A 13661-nucleotide genomic window follows, 5' to 3' on the forward strand; every position below is an offset into this window, starting at 1 on the left:
TGACTCACAGTCTTAATGGTGCCTGTTACCCTCCCTGTGACTCTCTCATGGCTCTGACCATCTGAAGGGAAGACACAGGAAGCCAATCTAACTTGAGGCACCCATGGGATTATGAGGGAGGAAGAGCAGGAGTCACTGTGAGACTATAGAAAACATTATGCCTAGAACTAAGTCGCAGAACAAATACTGTATAATTCCAGTTATATGAGGTATCTAAAATAGTAAACTCATAGATACAGAGAATAGAATGCTGGTTGCCAGAGAATGGGGGAGGGGAAAATGATGAGTTTTTCAATGGTGACAAAGTTACAGTTACATACAAGTTCTAGAGGTCTGCTGCACAACATAGAGCTCGTAGTTAATAGGGTGTTGTGTACTTAAAAACTTTTTAAGAAGGTAAATCTCATGCTATGTGTTCTAACCACAAAAAAAAAAAAAAAAGCTTAAGGACACAAGAAATCTTTTGGTGATAATGGATATGTTCATTACCTTATTTGTGGTGATAGTGTCACAGGTATATGTATATATTCAAACATACACAACTTTTTGTATATTTAGTTTGTCTCAAAGTTGAAAACAAAAAACAAATAATAAAGATAAACATAAGACAAAACTTAGAATATCAAGTATTGGCAAAGATGTGGAGCAACTGGAATTTTCATTCACTGCTAGTGGGTGATAAATTGGTAAACCAAATAACTATTTGGCAGTATTTACTAACACTGAATACATACATATCTTGTGGCAAGTAATAACACTCTTAGTTATATACCAAAATCAAATGTGTAACTACGTACACCAATAGGCAGGTACAAAAATACTCATAGCGGTATTATTTGTAGTCACCCCAAACTCTAACCAACCTGATGTTCAGCAGTATTAGACTAAAGAAATTTTAGATTATATACAAACATGAACATAAATAAACTACTACTATGCTCAATCTTACAGATATATTATTGAGCAAAAAGAGCCACACAAGAGTACCTACTACGTGTGGCCATTTATAAGGGTTCAAACACAGGCAAAAAAAAATTTGGTGGTAAAATTTAGAATAGTGGCTATTTTTGTGTAGGGGAGCAACGACTGACTAAGACCAAGCATGAAGAGAGTTTCTATATTGCTGGTAAACATTTAAAACATTTAAAATCTTGATCTAAGAGGTAGTTACACAGGTTTATTGACTGTTATCCAAAACATACACTTCTTTTGTACATACCCTATCCCTTTAAATATTTTCACATCTATCAATTTGGAAAAATTTTTAAATTGTATCAGTTTTCGCTAGGGTGCAGGAGAAGAGTAGCTCATATATTTGGGGTAGAAATGTAAGTTGTAATAGCTACTTAGAGGAGCAAAGGAAGGAAATCTACTACTATTTAGAATGTGCATACTCTATCCAGCACATTCACTTGTTAGTATCTCTACCTTGTTAGTATCTCTATCTCTACCTTGGAGAACATTTGCATTTAGGTACATTTGCATTTAGGTACAATATAAGTGTACAACATACACTTATATTGAAGGTAGCAACTCTCGAAAGAAAGAAAAAGAAACTACATGTCTGAGGGTAAGTGAATCATAAATTATATCTATTGGTTCTGAAGGCTACCGTGCAGTATTTTAAAAGAATGAGGTTAATTTGCATACGGATACAGAAAGGTCACAACTATATAATGTTGATTGGAAAAAAAAGTTACTTCTATACATATGTAAATGAACAGGAAACAAAAGTCATCATATATGGACTGAATTTGCAATTAGTGCCTGGGCAAGATTTTAACCTAATTTGTAATATGTGAATTTATGGTTATGTGTAATTTAAAATTAATAATATCACTTAGAATGTCTCTACAATAGCCAAGAAGTCAACAACAGTAGCTGCCTCCAACAGGCAAACTGAGTGCCTGAGGAACTGGAAGCGGAGACTTTTCACTGTATGACCATCTATTTCTTTAGGTATTTGAAGAATATAACTGTAGTATCAATTGGGAAAATTTTTAATTAAACTACGAAGATAATTTGAATTAGCATAATTAAAAGATGTCTAATCTCGTGGAGAAACATACACAAATGCAATTAAATGTGATTACTATGAAGATCGAGGTAACAGTTATTTAATAGCAGCGCAGAGAAAGGGTATCCTAAATAGGTCTGGGGAACTTGCGGAGAATTCAAAACGGAGATGACCTTTGAACAGAGAAATGGAATTTCCTACTTTTTCATTCCTGGGAGGTGTTCAGTGCGAGGTACCCAGGGGCTCTGAAATCCAGTCCTGAAATGATTGCTGTCCACAAGCGGGAGCCTAAATCCCCACCAGAATCCTGGAGAAAGGCGTAAGACGCAGAATCATCCGCTAAGAGGAAGAGGCCTCTTAATAAAATGGTGTAGTACAGACACAGTTAAGCCCAACCCCAGCTGCGCGCTCTTAGACGGAGTTCCAGATTTCCGCCCTCTCCTTAGGGCAGGCCAACCCGTCCTCTCCCGCCTCCCCGCCTCCCCGCGTCGCGTACTGGGCACTAGATGATTGACAGATTCATTCACCAATCACTGGCTCTACTACAGGGGCTCTGAGGCCCCATCCAGGTCTTTGGTCCCTAGGGCGAGAAGCGGCTTCTGCGCGTCTACGTCAGCGTGCTGACGTCACGGGCCGGGTACTCGAGGAGGTTCGGGAACGGCCCGCGTCGCCTACCAGGCTTGATCCCAGGTCCCGCCCTGCTGAGCCCTCCCCTCCGCTCGGTAGGGCCCCGTGGGCGCGACCGCGGAGCCGTTGTTCTGAAGCCAGATTAGGGTGGCTGGCTCGGAACTACCCGATGAGGTAGGTTGGATTTCTCATCACCCTGTTTGACAGATTTGAAAACTGAGTCACCTGGGTCAAATGACTTGCACGGGACTTTCAGGGCTCTACACCCGCTAACGGAGGCCAGAACTCTAGCATCTGATTCTGTTTGCTGCGTTCTGCGACGTCCTACGGAGAGGAGGAGGCGGGGCTAGGCAAGCTGTATTTATCAAAGGTACAAAAGTGAAGTTGCAAAATGATTAGCACCTTTTGATCCACGGCTTGAGCTGGGATTCAGGGGATGCTGAATCCCAGGGATGAGGTCTCTCTTCCTTCACTTTACGGACCCCGAGGAGTCCTCGGTGGAGTCCAGCCTCATGCTGGTGCCGTGGGTCCTCCAGAGTGACCGAGAATAGGCACTAGGTGATTCATGGGTTATACAGACCAAGTATAAGCGACCTCTTATTCATCAAAAAAAGCTGTTTCAAAACAAAACAATTAAAATATTAAAGCACAAGTCAAATGTTCTGACTATGGTTTCAGTTCACTGATTTGCCCACTCCTGGAAGTATTTTGAAATCTCAGTAGCATGCTTACTTTTGGTTTAAGATTAGAAAGGAATTTTTTTTTTTTTCTTTTTAGTTCCAACATGGGTTAACATTGTGGAATTTCTCTTACCATTCCATTAATATGCCAGTTGTTCACCATGTCATTTGTCTTCTGTTTCACAGATGGAATCACTGAATTCATCACTTGACTCATTAATAGTTTGGATAAGTTTAGCAAAGTAACAAAGTATCAGATTTAACTTCTCAAATATACTGAAATTCATTTTGTTTATCTCAGAATTCTTGTTGAGAAGGGTTCTGAAAGACAATTCTCATCTATATACAATCTGCTCATACATCCTCTCCTTCTAGGAGCAGTATCTCACAAAACAAAACAACTTATGGTACTCTTGTTTTATTTATGGATTCTAATAAGGCGGGACATAATACATGCTCATAAAATATGTGTAATGTATAATAAGTGTATACATATATATTTTATATTATCTGGAATAATTCATTCTCTTTAAATCTTGCTGTTCCAAACATCGGCCTTTTTAAGACTGCATGATTGCATAAAACTGCATTAAAGAAATTAAAGCATTTCCAGGTACTTTTTCTCATTTATGTTCACAGAAGGATGGTAATCGTTACCATTTGAATTTATTATTTGGACAAGTATATCTGATGAGTGTCTGATTTATGCCACACTTTGTTTTAGGTGTTGGGGACTGAGTGCTGAAAAATTTAGGTAAGGTTTCTGCCCTCAGACACCTTACATTTTGGTGGAGATATGATAAACATTTAAACAAAAATGACAATTTTAGATAATGATAAATAGTAGAAAAAATATTACAGAGTAAAGGGCTAGATAGAGTATAACTGAGTGTAGGGGAGAATTTAGTATGGTGATCAGGGAAGACTTCCTTGAAGAAGTGACAGTTTGGGTGAGACCTGGATGTTTGGAATGGCAAGATCTGCCAGAAATTTCCAGGTAGATATAACAGTGCAACAGAGCTAAAGGAAAAATGAGCTTGGCATGCCCCAAGGGTAGAAGAGAAGCGATGTGGCTGGAGTGAAGTGAACCTAGGGGAGAGGGAGATGGGGGAGCAGTGATAAGAGATGACACTCAAGAGGTGGACAGGAGCAGGATCATCTGAATGCCCTGTAAGAATTGCAGACAGGTAAAGGAAATAGGATTTGTACATTACCAAAGCACTCTTTGTTTTCTTTAGTGACCCTCATAAACGCTAACCAGCTCTCTGCTTTATTTTGATTATGAAATCGTTGCAGTAATTCACTATATTTTTTTCACCAGTGGTCCTCTTTCTTAGTGAAAAAGGTGTCTTCCCTCAAGCATTGTGTCCCATGATGTTTCCTTCCTGTTCGTTGTTATTATGTGTAGGACTCTAAGCTTGTCTTCAACTTCTTGCTTTTATTCTCCCTACTTCCAACCATAAGCCCTCTGCAGTATTATCTTTATGTGCTTGCCCATTGGAAAGGACTGGCAGTCAATCCCTGCTCTTCTCCAAACTGAGTTCTAGGAAACTGCATTGTCAAGTGGATTACTGTTTTTCATTTCAACTTTTCTTACTTAGTGCCTACAATGTGCCAGGTGCATTACATACCTTCTAATCCTTCTAACATATTGCAAAGGTAAATATCTCTTCTTGATGGAAAAGGAAGCTTACACTGAAGGCCACCCAGCTAGTACTGAAGGAGCCTAGATTTGAACTCTAATTAGCCTGCCCCAATGTCTAATCCATGCTACTTCACTACTTCCCTGAGTATGTAAAAGCAGCTACAAACCTCTATTATTTCAAATAATATTTTATGAAATGGCATGGTAGAGATCATGATTCAGTCCTCCTGGTTTAAAGCTGGGGCTGCGGAGGCTAATAAATGTTTAGTGATTTTCAAGACATGACTGACACCAAATTCTCCCCTTGCTGATTTTCAGCTTTATGTTTTTTTCTGGTGTACTTCATGAAAGTTTCATCATGTGGTTTCTGAGTATATATAAATATAGTATTCGACATCATGAATTTACTGTCCATAAACTCATACCAAGTAATTTTAAAAAGATGACACAGTGCTGCTTTGGAGGCTAAATTAATCCTTTGTTTTCTTATTCTCTTTTATCAACCATAAGTAGTTATAAACTTTCTAGATGAATCTTTGGTTTCCATTAGTAGAAAGTGATTTCAAAATGACATTAAAATTTAAGTTTTAGTTTCAGGAATCTTTGAAAGGACATTTAAAAGTCGTTACTGTTTTCCCAGCTTTAAGCTTATACTTACAAGTGTGGGAATATTACCTAGAGTTTTCTCATAGTTTCTGTCAGCAAGCGGAGTTTCTTCCTATGATTGAGGAAGCCCTTGAGTCAGCTCAGGGGGACATAATATCATTTTCTTAGCAATATATTATCATTTAAAAAAATAAGTAAAAATCAGTTTATAAGTTATATTTTATTTATTATGGTTGGGATATGATAGATGAATAATAATAAACTAACAAATAGCTTAATTTACTCTCTGGTGTTTTTGACTCTCCTATAACTTAATGGGGATTGTCTTTTTCATTAGTCAAATTAGAATAATGTTATGGGAATTAACACCTTCTTTCTTAAATGTTGAAAGATGTTTAAATTTAGGCAAAAGAGATCTTTTGCTGTTTCAGCCATCTACTGGATATTTCGACTTAGTATCTCTGTCCTTTAAGATTGTTCATGCTATAGAATCCAGGTTCTGAAGATCCAAGCTGTCATAATTTGTCCTCAAATTATAGTGCCCTCCTTCTGCCATTAGCACAGAGCCTCAAACTGGACTCCTGGGCTTTCCAACTTCCATTGCTGTGCCATTGTTGTGGTCTTCCTACAGTCTAGAATGCCTTCTGGATAGACAAATCCAGCTAAAGTTCTACCTGTCCCTCTGCGTATATCTTTGCTGATTTCTTGAGGGAGATTTCCTTTGTCTCTTTAATGGAAGCCTTCCTTTCAAAGCACTTTGGGAGTCTTTCTCTGTGATGCAGTTTACCAATTTTGATATCTTTGGTAATGTACTATTTTACACATAGGTGTTCAAATCAGTGTCAGCTTGAGCTTAAGAGAGACAATTCTTGTTATACATGCAACATTTTTGTAGCTTGTAGAGCCCTTTAGTTTTATTTACACTTTTATTACTCATCTTTGAGAGAAGCATTGGTATGCTTTTCTTGGCTTTAATCCAACAGAACTTTTTCCTGTTTCATTTAAGAGTCTGACTTCTACAGTTACCCAAGGGATCCCTTGAGAGGAACTCAAATCTTTGGATTGTAAATGTTGAAGGGCTATCATCGCAAATAAAAATGAATGTTCTCTGTGTTTATGGTGTCAGAAAAAAGTAACAACAATTTCACTTTCTATTATTAAAGATGAGAAAACTGAGGCCCAGAGAGACTAGCCAGGAGCCTCTGCAATGCTGGGCTAAGAAGCCTGGTCAGTACTCCTGATTCACAATAGCAAAAGCTTGTACAGGTTGTCATTGGGTCTGATGTCTGACATCAGAATTCCTGACAGCCTCTGACAAGTATATTAGCACAGCTCAGGCATTTCTGGATTATTTCGCTTGTTTTTCTTGTGAGTGGACCTGGATTTGGAAGATACATCTCTCTTGTGGTGACTTAAGTTCAAAGCAGGACCTCTCACCAAGGATCTCTGACTGAGCTGTTTAAGCCTGCTAGATTTTCCTGGGCAGGCATCAGGGTAGTATCAGGTTTGGTAAGCAATTTAGTTTAAAATTCTTCTACTTTCCTTCTTGTCATGGTTTTCCAAAAAATATCTCTTGAGACCTGTGGGCATCCTCATTATATTAAACTTGGAGTTTGGAGGAATTTTACCTTTTAAGTTGTGGTAATCACAGATTTCCATGTTTCATATTTTCCAGAACAGTATACTTTTCAAATATCGTGCATTATTGCTCATGAAAGTATATTCTTGTTTGCTTTTTTTTTCCCAGTAAAATATATCCTCAATTTTTTTTTTTTTGAATTAACCACTTGCTTGTCGAATTAATGATGTAGAACTAGGAAGTTTTAAGTACATTTTCCTATTACTGTGGTAGTTAAATTCATCAAAGATAACACAGGGAGCTCTTGAGCTATTAGATGTTTCTCCAGCTGAGGTGGAAATACCAGCCAGGCCTTGTTTGGGGCATTATTGATAATAATGAACATTTACAAAGAGCTTCCTCTGTGCCAGGTGCTGTTCTAAATGCTTTATGTCCAGGTTGCTCATCCTCAGCACTATCGACATTTTGGACTGGGTACTTCTTTGTTGTGGAGCTGTCCTTCGCATTGTAGGATGTTTAGCAGCATGTCTGGGCTCTACCCTCTAGATACCAGTGGCACCTCCCCAAGTGTGACAACCAAAAATGTCTCCTCTGCCCCTGACACCTTGAGAACCACTGCCTTATTTAAACTAATTTATTCCTCACAACAACTTTCTCGATAAGTTATATTATTACCTTCATTTTTTAGAAGAAGCTGAGGCATAGAGAACTTAAGTAACTTGTCTAAGGTTATACACAGATACTCAGCAGTAATACTAGATTTGAAACCAGGCAGTGCTGTCTGTGAATCCTGGCCTAACACAACCAACTCAGACTGGGCACCAACTATTAGTGATCCAACAACCCGTGTAAACCAAGAAACAGAACAATTACCAACAGGGACAAAGCAGTGCTGTAAGTGAGGTGGTTGGGTGACAAACTGATGAACTGGGGAGTATTGCCAGAATTGCCTATTTTTCAAGAGAAGCTAGAAATCTGGATTTTATTTATGTGGAAAACTTTCAACTTTTAATATTGGTTAATAATTCGATGTTTAAAAAAACATAATTTAAGCCAATAGACTGATAAAATACTACCACCTCTGTATAGAGAACATTTGGTCCTGGGCCCTCAGTTTGCAGTTTTTTTATGTGTGTAGACTTTGCAGTAATGTGACATGTAGATGTATATATTCATTTGATGGAGGAAATGAGGTAGATTCTGTGTGGAGGGCAGAAGTTTCCCTTCTTAGAAGGCTTTGGTAATGAGGATGGGTGGGGTGGAGCTTATAGGCTAGAAGTGGTTGTCTTGCTTTCTTTTAAGCCAAGAAAGTCTGAATTAAAGATGGCCATCCATACTTTGAACTTTCAATGCTCTTCTGCTCAGTGTAGACTCAATTTGAAAGTTCTGTACTTTTATGTCCTTCGGCCGTATCATTCGTAACTATTTTTGCCATCACCTCTACTTGTCCAGATGTTTAGTACATATTTTATGGAACATTAAGAAAACATAAATTCTGGAATTCAGTGTCTGTATCCTGGAGAAGCAGACCATAATCATATCTTACTTTGTTGACAGCCAGTAACCAGTTGAGTGTGGGTTTAACTCTCTTTGAATGTCCAGGCTTTCTGCCTATGTTTTAGTAGCAGATGGACTGCTGCTGGCCTTCGGAGTATTTTCCTTGTCCTCAGCATTCCAGCCTCTTTAGTTGAGCTATCATGCGCCATCATGCATGCTCCTGCTCTTCGTGTGAAAAGTGAGCTCACACTCTTATCCTGACTTTCCATGGCCCTTGTACTCTGTCCACACACTTCTGTCTAAGTGCACTTCATGACACTCCCTCATGTGTGGCCTCTTCCAGACTGTTGGTGACTCACTTCTCAGAATATGTTCGTCCTCAGCACTATTGCCATTTTGGGCCGGATACTTCTTTGTTGTGAGGGCTGTCCTTTGCATTGTGGGATGTTTAGCAGCATCCTAGGCTCTCCTCACTAGATTCTCCTCCTGTTTTTAGTTGGCTCTGGTCCACCTCTTTCTCTGAAGTATGTTACCTTTTCATTTCTTTCAAAGTCATATAGTTTCTGTTAGGCCAGCTTTTTCATGAAGCCTTTTCTGGTCACAAGAACTTAAAGTTTAACCTTGTGTGTATTATAATTATGTCGGGCTTTGATTTCTAATTATTTGTATAACCATTTTACTTCCTTTATAAAACTATATTCTACTTGAGGATAAAGACGGTATATTTTCCATCTTACTTTTCCCCTCAGCTGCTAGCATAGAGTTTTACTTGTGATCTATATGTAATACACATCTGTTAATTCATTTGGGTTGAATAGGTTCCCACTCATATAAAGGTTTCTTTCTTTTTTTCCATATATTTGTACCAATTTATATAATGTGTTGTTAGAGTGACTCCACTAAGTGCATTCAAAATATATTGGAAAAAAATATTAATTAATTTGGGGGAATTGGGTCATTTTTATTAATTCCATTAGCAATTATGGTAATTGGAGATTAAATATTCTTGGTTTAGTTAACATAGTATATTGAAACTCCAAGCATATGTGTAAACTTGTCTGACTTTAGTTAGCAAGTACTTAGACTACATAAGTTTATATGATGTTATTTGTAATTCATGAATTGTATCAAGTGAATGCCTAACAAACACATGGCCAGACATTTCCCTAGGTACTACAGATATAGAAGTGTCTTCTAGGAACTTGTGGTATACCAATGAGAAAAAGACATGTAATATGTGAAATATATATGAAAGATAAGAGGTACTTTTAAAGGAAGATATATGGCTCATGTATTATACCAATATCAGAGAAGATTTCATTTGGAAATGATAGTTAAGCTTCCTTGAACAATGAATAGGCTTGCTATTGCTGTTAATTGTTTGCTGGTTGGAAGAAAAGGCACCCCAGGCAGAGGCATTATTAGGACAATGGTGAAACCTCCTTCTGTACAGGGGAACAAGAGATAGGTTAGTACAGCTACAGCACTGGATATGCAAGAAATGGAGTTTTGAGTAGAGGGACGAAGTGATTCATTCCAGTTTTCATTTTAGATGTTTTGGAGATGAATGAGACTGAATTATTGCAATAATGTGAATGAATGGTGATTGGGAAAGACCAATGAGAGATATTAGGAGGAATGACATAGTCACCATTTTGGAGTGTCTTGAAAATGGAACCAGCATCAGAATCAAATTTAATACACTGTGTTAATGATAAAAACTCTAAGTAAGATCTTACTGGTTATTATTGCTTAATTTTTCTTACCTTAAACATTTTTGACGTATTTACAGGTAGTACATATATGTCAATATCTGTATTTTAAGTCATTCTTATCATTTCCTTTTTAATTTTGTAATTGCTTATCTCTTGTTAAATAATTTGAGAGCAAATTTTTTGAGAATGGAGCTAGTTTCAAACCTCTATTGAGAACCTTGTGAGTTTTAAAAAATTCTACTACTTTTGTAATATCCTTTGCTGCTGTAATGTGTGCTCTGAGCCCATTCTCATAATTAAGCTATAATTCATAATCTGTTTTCTGGGTATATTAACCTGTAGTTACATTGAGTCTTAATTAGTAATCCTTGTTTATGTGATTCTTTTTTCTGAAGCACAAGCTAAATTGATAAAGTTATCTGATTAGTTGAGGGTCTGGTTTCATGTGTGACTGCCTAAGAAGTCTGATGAAAACAGGAAAGGATACTGACGTTTTTTAAATGTAGGCATCAAGATTTTGAGATTGACTCATTCACCAAGTTTTGGACCTCAAACCTTCATGCATGGTAGAGATTAGTAATTTTTTTTAGGAACTGTATGCCATCCTTGTATATCAGAGTATAGGAGATAACATACGTAACTTCTGCCTGTTGGTAGATACTCTTGGGCAAAGGTGAGAATGACATTCCCTTTTATTGACTTGCTCTAGTTTGTGAAATCGAAAGTTAGCCTTGGAAAACTCCAGAGGCAGTTGATGTTACATCTAACCTAGCATTGCTATTAGTGTGCCACTTCTACCAACTATAGCCACTACAAGAGTAGTGAGTAGAAGATGGCTCTGTCAACTAGAGTGACACTTGGAGGAACCCTTATCTCTCCCCGTTCAGAGAAGAAGTCTTGTGTTGTTGAATGAAAAAGAAACCCAGCTTTGCTGTCTACTCATAGGCTGGCTACTTAGAATTTAGCTTCTGTTTTCTCATATAGTGAAGATAGGTCTCAGGGCGGGGGAAGGCTAGAATTTTGTAAAATGAACACATTCTTAATTCTAGTCTTTAAAAAGATGAAGAAAATAGCTTGAGATATTCATGATTTTCAGTTCTAGATCAATAGGACTGTCAGTCTCGAGAATTGAGAGCATGTGTTTGAAAATTGCTTGTAGTGAATACTGAAGAAGTGGTGTTACATGATACAGAGATGTCTTCGTATGCGTTATAAAATATTTCAGGTTTCTGAATTGAGGGATTATCTGTCTAGATAATAATATGATTATTGACTCCATCATTGCTAAAAGTGGCAAGAGATTTCTAAGAGGAAGCTTTAAGTATTCAAGAGAATATGTGCACTAAGGGGCAACATGATTCCTTTGAATTACCATCTGCTGATGGTTCACAGTGCTAATGAGGTCAAAACTAGGAAGAATAGTGGTAACTCCATAAACCATCAGGTATTTTATAACTGATCTATTGTGATTTTTTAGGAAACCTGAAAATACATTTTGTTCTGTGGGAACAGAAAAAAGTTCTGGAAAATGATGGGCAGTCAGCAACCAAATAAATCAGTTATCTTTTACACTAGTGGAAATGACTTTGACACATGAAGGAAAAATAGAGTTATATATAGCTTCTGTGACCTGGAAAATTAAGACAAAGTTTCTAGGTGAACTGTGGAGAAATTTGAATGTAGAAGTTAGAGCTGAAGCTGAGAAAGGAAAAAAAAAAATACAATATCAGTTTAATCACCAGAAGAGGTCTGCTAGGAAGAGAATCAGAAGTTGAAGAGAAACAATAGACTGTGGAAGAAGGTAGCTATAGTGATCCTGTGTTCCCAAGTTATTTTGGGCCACAGATAGCAGTTTCTAAAAAAGATGAGAAACAGATAATATTCTTGTTCTCCAGTGCCCATCTTCAGAGGATTATTTTGAATGTAGCTATAACTTGCCAGCCATCTGACTCAGACAGTACTGGTGACATAACATCACATGGTGACAGTACTGGCTACCAAGTTATCAACCCCTTCAGGGTTGGTGAGCTAACAGTATATACCACCGAATATAACTTCGGCCACTCCGAGGCATGCTGACATTTTGCCAACCTAGAATCTATGGGGGAACAAATATACATTGTTAAATGTCCTTCCTCTATCCAGCTGGGTCATCTTCCCCTGGACCAAGTAACATCATTATTGTTAAGAGTATACACTTAATTTCTTTCCTCTCTTCAGTCACTCTCATGTAATACTTATATATCTCTCTCCTCAACTAAGTGGAAGTTCTGCTAAGAGCAGGAGAACTCTTGCATTACCTTTTGAATCCTTTTGAATGTCTGCTTAGGGTATTACATTTTGTAGGTGTTTGATGCTTATTTAATAAAATGGGAACTCTTAATGGACTTAAAGAGGGTCTACTTCATAATTGTTATTTTTTTGTTCTATAAATAAGTGCATTTCCTTGGCTTTTTATTTTTTTATCTTTAATGGAGAGAAGGAAGAACATTCAAATTTCTGTTATATCTCAAAGGTTTAACTTCCATCTGTATGTTCTTGACTCTCAAATTTCTATTTCTAGCTCAGACCTCTTCCCTGAATTCCTGACTTACATAAAAAAAAAAAAACTTTTTTATCTCCACTTAAATATTAATAAGCATTTCATATTTCATGTGTCCAAACTGAACTTATATTCTTCAAGGTTGACCCTCTATCTTCTCCATTTCAGTAAATAGCAACTCTGTCCTTCCATTTCCTCAAGCTATATAGATTTGGCAGTTCTTCAGTTCTTCCTTTATTCCATACTCTATACCCATTTCATTACCAAATGCTTTTGGCTCAGTATTTAGAACCAATCAGTTCTTAACCACCTCAGCTACCACTACCTTAGTTTACTAAGTCAATATGTCATCTCTTCTGAATTATTACCATTGTCCCCTAATTGGTCACCCTATTTTGATAGTTCTCTCAGCTGGAGAGCCTCTTAAAGTTTTAGCTGGATCATGTTTCACTTCTACTGAAAAGACTCTCATTTAGAATCTCTATCATGGACTATAATGTCCTTTACCCCTTGATACCTTCTCTTTTATCATCTCCTGATACCCTCCTACTCTGTCACTTCGCTGTAGAAGAACTGAAAGCTGATGGGCTGGCTGAACTCCTACATAGCCAGTTCCAACCTTCCTCAGGGCTTTGCCCTTAGATCCCATATATAAGTGAGGTCATATGGTATTTATTTTTCTGTCTTATTTCACTCAGCATAATACCCTCTAGGTCCATCCATGTTGCAAATAGTAAGATTTTATTTTTTTAT

General features: G+C 37.5%; 1 protein-coding gene and 1 long non-coding RNA gene across 6 annotated transcripts in view; one reads left to right on the forward strand and one right to left on the reverse strand.

The window, feature by feature from the left end:
• The window catches only part of LOC112473548, an 86503-nt gene extending 84071 nt beyond the window's left edge, over positions 1 to 2432 (reverse strand). The window contains exon 1 of the long non-coding RNA XR_003044065.1: positions 2219 to 2432. This is a non-coding gene — a long non-coding RNA (uncharacterized LOC112473548). The remainder of the gene's footprint in view (positions 1 to 2218) is intronic.
• Positions 2433 to 2629: 197 nt separating this feature from the next.
• STARD3NL (STARD3 N-terminal like) overlaps positions 2630 to 13661 on the forward strand; it is a 56750-nt gene continuing 45718 nt past the window's right edge. For 3 of the 5 annotated variants that reach the window (XM_015599548.2, XM_015599544.2, XM_006925334.3), the window contains exon 1: positions 2630 to 2818. The gene's annotated coding sequence lies outside the window, so the exon portion shown is untranslated. Of the gene's footprint in view, positions 2819 to 2877; positions 3015 to 4048; positions 4079 to 13661 lie in introns of those variants that run through there. The other 2 variants (XM_015599545.2, XM_015599547.2) reach the window with 2 other exon arrangements.

This window comes from Pteropus alecto, unplaced genomic scaffold, assembly GCF_000325575.1.
Source record: "Pteropus alecto unplaced genomic scaffold, ASM32557v1 scaffold109, whole genome shotgun sequence".
In the NCBI taxonomy this organism is placed as follows: Eukaryota; Metazoa; Chordata; class Mammalia; order Chiroptera; family Pteropodidae; genus Pteropus; species Pteropus alecto.